The sequence below is a fragment of the Malurus melanocephalus genome, unplaced genomic scaffold (assembly GCF_030028575.1).
Source record: "Malurus melanocephalus ecotype Western Australia unplaced genomic scaffold, MMel_1.1 scaffold_212, whole genome shotgun sequence".
In the NCBI taxonomy this organism is placed as follows: domain Eukaryota; kingdom Metazoa; phylum Chordata; class Aves; order Passeriformes; family Maluridae; genus Malurus; species Malurus melanocephalus.
The window spans coordinates 1,122,527-1,130,660 of record NW_026623444.1 but is presented as its reverse complement, the minus strand read 5'-3'; positions in this window follow the sequence as shown (position 1 = coordinate 1,130,660).

The following is an 8,134-nucleotide window of genomic DNA, read 5'->3' as shown; positions in this document are numbered from 1 at the left end:
CWGTGGTCTTTTTGGTTTATTTTTCCAAAACGCTTTTTCTCCCTGATGATGAAGTCGCTCTTCCAAATACGAGCAAGGCTGAGTGTATCCTGACAGCTGCTGGAGGAGCGTGTGGTTTCTTGTGGAAGAAGAGGGAGGATGGGGAATGCTGCAGGTGGGGACCAAGAAGGTGCCTGGTGTGCTGGGGGGCACTGGGAAGAGCATTTCCAGCAGGTAATGCCCCTGTGCCCAGCCCGGGAGGCTCCTCTGGGTGCCGTGTCCAGCTGTGGCCCCTCAGAGGAGCCCAGCAGGGACAGGGAGCTCCTGGAGCGGGGCCGGCCGAGGCTGCGGAGATGAGGAAGGGCCGGGAGCAGCTCCGTGCCCAGGAAAGGCTGAGGGAGCCGGGGCTGCTCAGCCTCCAGAGGAGCCCCAGCCCAGAGGGGCCCTCGGCCCTGGCTGTCCCTGGGTGCAGGGAGGGCTCCGAGCAGGGCCCGGGCTCTGCTCCGGGGGGGACCCAGCGATGGCACCCGAGGGACGGGCAGGGACTGAGCCCAGGGAGCTCCCCCTGCACAGGAGACASAACTTGTTCATTGTGCAGTGACTGAACACTGGGACAGAGAGAGGGTGTGGAATCTCCCTCACTGGAGATATTCCGGAACTGTTTGGACACAATCCTGTGCCCTGTGCTCCCGGATGACCCTGCTAGAGCAGGGAGATGGCACCAGATGTCCCCACTGTGACTTCCAGCCTGACTGATGCTGTGGGGAGGACCCAAATGTGACCATCTGGTTTACGTCAACGGGGAGCTCGGAACTGCAACATCCCACTGGTTTATGTGACTGAACCTCTGCAGAGAGAAGACTCCACTGTGCTCCCTCATTACAGCCTGCAACAGTAACTACTGATTTTTCTAGTCAGGTTGAAAGCAAAAAAAAAAAAAAGAGGCCCAGATCCCATTTATGTTATAATTTGGAAACGGGTAAGTGTTCAGAAGCAGAAGGAAAGTGCTGACTCAGATATCCTACTGTAATAACTGTAGCCTGCTGTAATCACTGCTTGGCCTGTTTAGGTGGAGAGATGCCTTTGATATTAGCCATAAATCAATAAATTATGCAAATATCAACACTAGCATATTGTTTAATGTTCTGCTTAAAAAAGTTATGCTTAAAAAAACAGAAGTTGGGTTTGTTTTTTCTTTAAATCTACTTGAGTCTACTCGCAAACAAAGTATTTGCAAAGTCTTACATGTAGCTTTTCTTCCCTGTGTGAGAACCTGTGTTGCTGGTACAAAAACTTACCTTAGGGGCTCTAATTCCTTCTCCCGAGTGCTTGTTAGACAAGCACGTAAACCATCATATCAAATGCAAAAGTAGGAGCAATAAATGGTGAATAGAGCATAGTTAACCCTACAGTGCTTTTCACTGGACAGCTTGTCTTACTTGCCAAACACTGACAGCTTAAACAACACAGTTGTGAAGAGAATTTTTTTAAAAATAGTAATTCCCCATCTTTCMTTTCAGTTTCTAGATCTGCCAGTGTTGTCATGTGCTGAATGGTTGGTCAGATGAGTTTTTTAATGTTTTCTCCTTGTTAAATAGTGCAGCTGGCTCCTAAAATGAAAAACTGGTGGGAGTCAAGGCATAGTTCTCATTTTGGCCATTAAGAAGAGTAAAATGTCAGTATTTCACAGCTGCCATCTTTATGCTTACCTGTACTTTTCCATCATCTACATTCCTGCTGAGGACAAAGCACCAAGCCTGTTGTCTTCTGCCAAGAAAAATACCAATTCATTCCAACTAAATTACTGATGTGAATGGATGATAGATTTGTGCCTAGTTTGCCAACAGTGATTTTTCCCCTGGCCCCTTTTCTCCCTTTAAGCTATCCAACACTTTGGCAGATATTTGGCCTTTCAACTTAAAGCATTCATCAAAAATAGAAAGTCGCTGAAGAACAGAAACACATTTCAAAACTTCTGATGGGCCAAGAATTCCCTGGTAAATTGATAGCAAAAGTAGAAGGAGTTTGGTTTCTTTTTTACCAAGAAAAATATTAGAACTGAACTGTCAAAATCTTCYAACTGTTTAAAAATACTCTTTATGTGTAACCTAAGATCACTGTGGCAGTACAGTAGACCAGACTATCAAAAAGTTGTACATTTAAGCATGCTGCTTGTTATAAAAACACTTGAAGGCATTTTAATGTTCTGTATTTTGAAAATTGGTTACAAATTAATCTTCTAGAGCTGTAATGTACTTGGAAATCCCAGTTCAGTAATACAGGTTTGTCCAGCTTGAATGTACCTGAGCAGTTTTGTTTATTTCTAATTTAATACAAAGTAGAAGTTTTTGTTTCTTCATTCGTTCTGCAGTGGTTCATGATGTGAGCATTAAAAATTCTGATGTCATGTTCTCTCAACAGACACTTTTTCCTTGATTTTAGTAGGAGCTCTCTGTTACAGGGCAGGCTGGGGGTCAAGTCCCTGTCATTTTTAAATACTTGGTCTTGGTGTGAAGGAGAAAACCACAATTGGTCACTGAGTTCAGGAAATCTGAGTGAAACAGCTCCATGGGTAGCACATCCACGCACTAAAAACAAAGAGCTGTGGAACTGGGAAYGTAGAGGCAGCACATAACACTGCTTGAAGTCTTAAATTACTGAGCTGGGATTTTAATTTACAGAAGCTTTAGCATGTGCTGTAGAATGGGGTGAAATGACACTGAGTAACTTGCAGGGCACAGGACYAAGGTTTGCTTGTAACTTACCCCAGGGAATAGAATCACATAAAAAAGTGGGGGTTTCGTTCATCTTAAGGTCTTGATGGTGGGAATGAAGAACATTCTTTACTCCAAAGTGTGAAGATTTGGGCTTATGTGTTGAGAGAGAATGAGGAGAGCAAGGCATTTGGTGTACAAAGGGAATCTTGTTCTTTACTTGCCACCACTCCTCAGGAGAATAAATATTTGATTTGATACTTGATCTCTATCTGACTGGTGTGTTCCTCACCTCTTCTTACTGCTCTGTACACAATTTGTGTCCTGCTTTAAAACAAGCTAAGGCACTAAACACAAAGTGACAATTGAGTTGCTCAATCCTGACAATCCCAAGGACCCACAGCCTTGAATCCCACTCCGCCCTTAGGTTGTCATTTAAAATCAGGAGATCTGAGGATGAACATTTTTTGTGCACTTAGGTCATTGTGAGCTGAATCCGTGCTGCAGGATGGGTCAGAAAGACTGATTTGTTAACTGGTACAAGTGACATGTTCTGTGTAGTTTTGTGAAGGATGCCAGAGAGAATAATCTGTGTTTTGCAATTTCATCCACTGTTCAAAGGTCTAATTATTGAAATTATTAATAATTTTAATAACTACCCACTTGAACAGTAAATAGAACCTTTACATTATATTATTACACTGAAAACTTGTTTACTACCTTGCAATTTAATGGCATCAGAACAGTAGATTGGAAACAGCCTGTGAAATATTTCTTCCTTTTTGTCCCTTTTCTCACACTTTTGTGTTGATGGGTGTTCTGTACAGCAGACAAGGCATGGTATTTATTTTTTGAGGACCAAGAGATGAAGTCTTGCTTTTCCTTTCTAAGGAACTTTTCTGCCCATAGCTGAAACTTCTTGATCTGTGTTCRTKGTTTGTTTTGCTTTACRGTGTTTAAACTTTTAAATTCACCTYGATGGAGATGTAGGATCCTCACCTAATGAAGATTTGCCACTGGCTTTAGTGTGAATTTTGACTGAGTAAATAGTACAAGAATTAAATTGATCTTTGTAGATGAAAGCAATGAAACTACCTAATATCTCCAGTGGGAAYACAAGCTAAGTAACTTTCTTAAAGTGATTGAGATCACTTTCAAAGTCACTTTAAAGAGGAAGTGAGGACTCTATTCCTAAGTGATTGGTATTTCATATACTACTTGCTCCAGGAGGAAATTACACCTATTCACCATTTCACTCCTAACTAGACATGAAACTTCTGAATCTGAGGCAGAAGGTGGAAAAAAGTTCATTTTGAAAGCAAAATACCTTTGCCAAACCTCTCCAGCTTAATGGACACATCAATACACTGTGCAGGCATAAATACTGGGTTTTATTCTTAACTTCCTGACAGATTTTYCCCTGCTCTTTGGGAGACAGCTTAGGGCTGCAGGCCATGCAGACCTTGTTMCTGTTGTGCTCTTGAGAGGACTAGACTTACAGTGCTGCTTTTKTAATGAAATTGCCTGGCAATTATATCAATTTTGGGGATGGGTGTAATTTTACAGCATTTCCTGGTACTGCATCTCCATGCTGGTTCTAGGTGTTTCTCAAGTGAAAACTGTCTGCTGGGTATTCCTTGCAGATTTTTGGTGTTCTTGATGTGCAAAATATCACAGGAAAAAAACAAAGTTGACTGCATAAAACGCTACCAAGTGTGGATGGGGATGCACAATAAGACCCTTGCTCTTGTTTTAACACCTTTTTGAGGTCTGGTAGCTCTGGGTGTTCCAAGGAGCAAGGTGAGAGCTGCCTGGATTTTTCAGCTGAGTTTAGTGCAGAGCTGAAGTTTGAGACAAGTGCTTATCCTGGTGCAGAATTAAGTATGCCATAGCTCCGGGCTAAGGCATTCCTGCTGTGAGTGGGAACAGCTGACCTCATGCTTTGACCTCCACAGGATTTAAGTGGATTTATTCATGTGTTTAAAGTCAGCATATGCTTCTGCACATTGCTAAGCCTCAGCCGTGGTGACAARCAACTCCAGATTAATTATATAACAAGGGTGATTACTTTAAGTTAAGGGTGAATAATACCACTTCACTCAGGATATTCAAACTGCTGCTATGCAAGGTGCTGGCATGGTGTGAGAATAACTGGGAAGGATGGATCTGASGTCTTTCCAGTACTATAACTCTGTATTTCCCAATGATGTATTATGCTCTGTATTATTTCAGGTGGGGTAAAATATTTTTTTCTAKCATCAACTGTCATAGGAACTTCCTTTGTGGTGTAGGTTTTATTTTCTTGCATACATAAACTTAAGTTGGTGCAGTTACGAAATCTTATGATGTACAGATTTATTTTATTGCTACAAAAACCTAAGAGGATTTTTTAAAGAACTCCTGCTGTACATACAATAAAAGCCAATTGTCWCTGTGTGGTGTGCTGTCCTACATACCCACTCAGCCAGGTGTAACAGATGGTTTTCTCCTCTCCTTCACTAATTTGACCTGTTGCTTAACACGGACCATTTACCTGTTTGTTCAGGAGCAGAGTTCTCCACCTACGCCATGCTGACACTGTGGGTTGTTCCTGATAACCCCAGCCTATCAGGTGGCCCCTTGCTGCTTGAGAAATTGCCTGAAACATGGATTGGGTGGGAATCTAATGGCAGAAGGAATTCTGGAGCTCATTGTGGTTACTCATTATATTTTTCTTTCAGTTGTGTTGTAATATCCTGAATTAGGGGGCAAAGGGAGAGGAATATTAGGGCCTGGATCCTATGGGGAAGACACCAGTGCTGAAATGGGCACAGCATGGGAATTAAGTTGTCTTGTGATGATTTCATTGAAAAGGTTATGTTATAAATCAGTGTTGCCACAAAGCCCTAACCAACTGAGGGGGAGAACCCCAACCCCAACATTAAAACCACAACAACAAAAACCCCAACAAAACAAATAACAGACATTCACATAAAAATGACCACAAAAATGTTTTTATTTCCCTTCCAAAGCTGAGGGCTGTACCCGATTCTACAAGGAAATGTACTGGGAATTACTGCCCATATTTACATGCCTGTTTCATATTCTTGAAGTGCTTATCTGAAATCTCCCAAMAGTCTCCTATTAACAAACCTTCATCCTTTTCCTTCCTGCTCTAATCTGGGGTGAGGTTTTTTGCCTTGCATGATGCCATTCCTGTACCTTAGCAAAAGTGACACCACCTGTCAGAAGGTGAGCAGGAATGGATGTAGCTCTAAGTGTGGCACCATACTCTTCCCTGTAATCCATTCTGAAACAATAAATTTAAAGGATATTCAAGTTTTCACCTCTCTACCCAGGTGTGCCTGGTATAAGATGCAACTTCAGAGTCTGATGTTAATGCTGAAAAAAAATACTTTGGWGCTGCAGGATCGAGACTCATATGCATTGTAAACATAGAGATAACTGAATTAGTTTATATTTACCCCRACAAAGTGAATGCACTACAAGTAGGATAAACCATTCTTTATGTGTGCTGAATGCTGGAGAAAACCAGGCAGAAGTCCATGCAAGTATGCACTGAGATATACAGGGAAAATAAGTAAAAGCAGACTATACAAAAACTACCAGTTATCTTTGGTCTTTGAAAAACCAAATTACTTGTACATGCAGTTAGATCCTTAAAAAAAATTCCCCTTGCTACTCCTGGAGTCACTGAAAACTGCTGGTAATTTTGAAAGAAGAAATAGTTCCCCGTGTTGAAATTAACACTGTTTTGCCAAGTACAGTATTTTCAAAATTCAAATACTGCACTGTTTCAGTTTATCCAAGCCCCTGACAAGASAGTCACAGTATGCAGTGACCCAGCACTGGGACAGATTGCCCAGAAAGGGTGTGGAGTGTCCCTCACACTGGGGATATTCCAGAGCCATGTGGACACAATCCCATGTCCTGTSCTCTGGGGTGACCCTGCTGGAGCAGAGAGGTTGGAGCAGGTGACCCYRCTGTRGTCCCTTCCAGCCTGACCATTCTCAGAACACTCTACACATCTCTTTTGAAACTGGTACTTGTACAGAAGGGTTTGTGGGGCAGGTGAGAATCGAGAAWGCCCTGACTTTTGCCAGCTGTTAAAGATGTAGCCAGATGTGAGAAGAGCACATTCCCAGGAGAAAACAGAGCTGGTGCCTGCTTTCACTTTTCAATCTCTGGTACTGATGTTAGAGTGAAGGCTGGCCACTCACACCACGCTGGCACAGAGCACTGCAGAAACACACAGCACTTTGGGGGGACTCCATCGCAGGCTACACTTCTCAGCAGAGCAAAAAATTGGGGCTTCTTGCTTGAATATAAAAAGCCCCCTGGCTACCACCTGAGAAGTGAAGTAACCTGAACTGAAGGGTTAAACCCCCCAGAGCAAGAAGGGCACTCTTTTTGTTTCCTGGGCCTGAGAATTTTGTGGTGACCATTTATATAAAAAAGCAGGCATTGCTGGTTAGATTTCTGAATGATGTGTGCTGGCAGGCACAGCAGGGCTGGGGCCTGATAGAKCCTGGTAATGCCAAACTTGATGAGATTTAGGAATCACGGAATCATTTAGGTCGGAAAAGACCTCCATGATGATCAAGTCCAAGCTGTGCCCAATGCTCACCTTGTCCCCAGCSCAGAGCACTCAGTGCCACCTCCAGTCACTCCTTGGACACCAAACCTCCCTGGGCAGACTGTTCCAATGTCTAATCACCCTTTCAGTGAAGAAATTGTTCCTATTGTCCAACCTGAGCCTCCCCTGGTGCAACTTGAGACTAAGCCCTCTCCTCCTGGAGTGCTGAACTGCAATGAGGCTTGGATAGGGAGGCACAGGTGCTCGAGTACCTGGCCAGAGCTTGGCTGAGGAAACACCACAGGAACAACCTCATGTGGCTTTTGTCCAGAGAAAGGCGACAAAAGCTGGGGAAGGGTCTGGAGGAGAACTCCTGTGAGGAACACTGAGGCAGCTGGGGCTGAACCTGGAGAAAAGGGGATCGGGATGATGTTACTGCTCTGCACAACTCCCTGACAGGAGGGCATAGCTCCAGGGAACAGGGACAGGACAAGGGGAAATGGCCTCAGGCTGGGCCACGGCAGGTTCAGGTTGGACATCAGGAGSAATTTCTTCACAGATGTGATTAAACATTGGGAGGGGCTGCTCAGGGCCGTGGCCGAGTCCCCCATCCATGGAGGTGTTTAAGGACTCGGCACTGGTTGACAAGGTGGTGGAGTGGTGGCTTGGACTGGATGATCTCGGGGATATTTTCCAGTCTCTCTGACCCTACGATTGTTTCTGCCAGCCCTCCCGCCAGCCCGCTCCGGGCCGCCTCTGCCGGAGAGGGGACGGGGAACCCGGCGAGAGGCACCSGGGCGCTCCGCCACCTCCAGCCCGGCCCGGGGAGCCCACGCCAAGGGCTGGGGGGGCTCCGGTGTGGGAA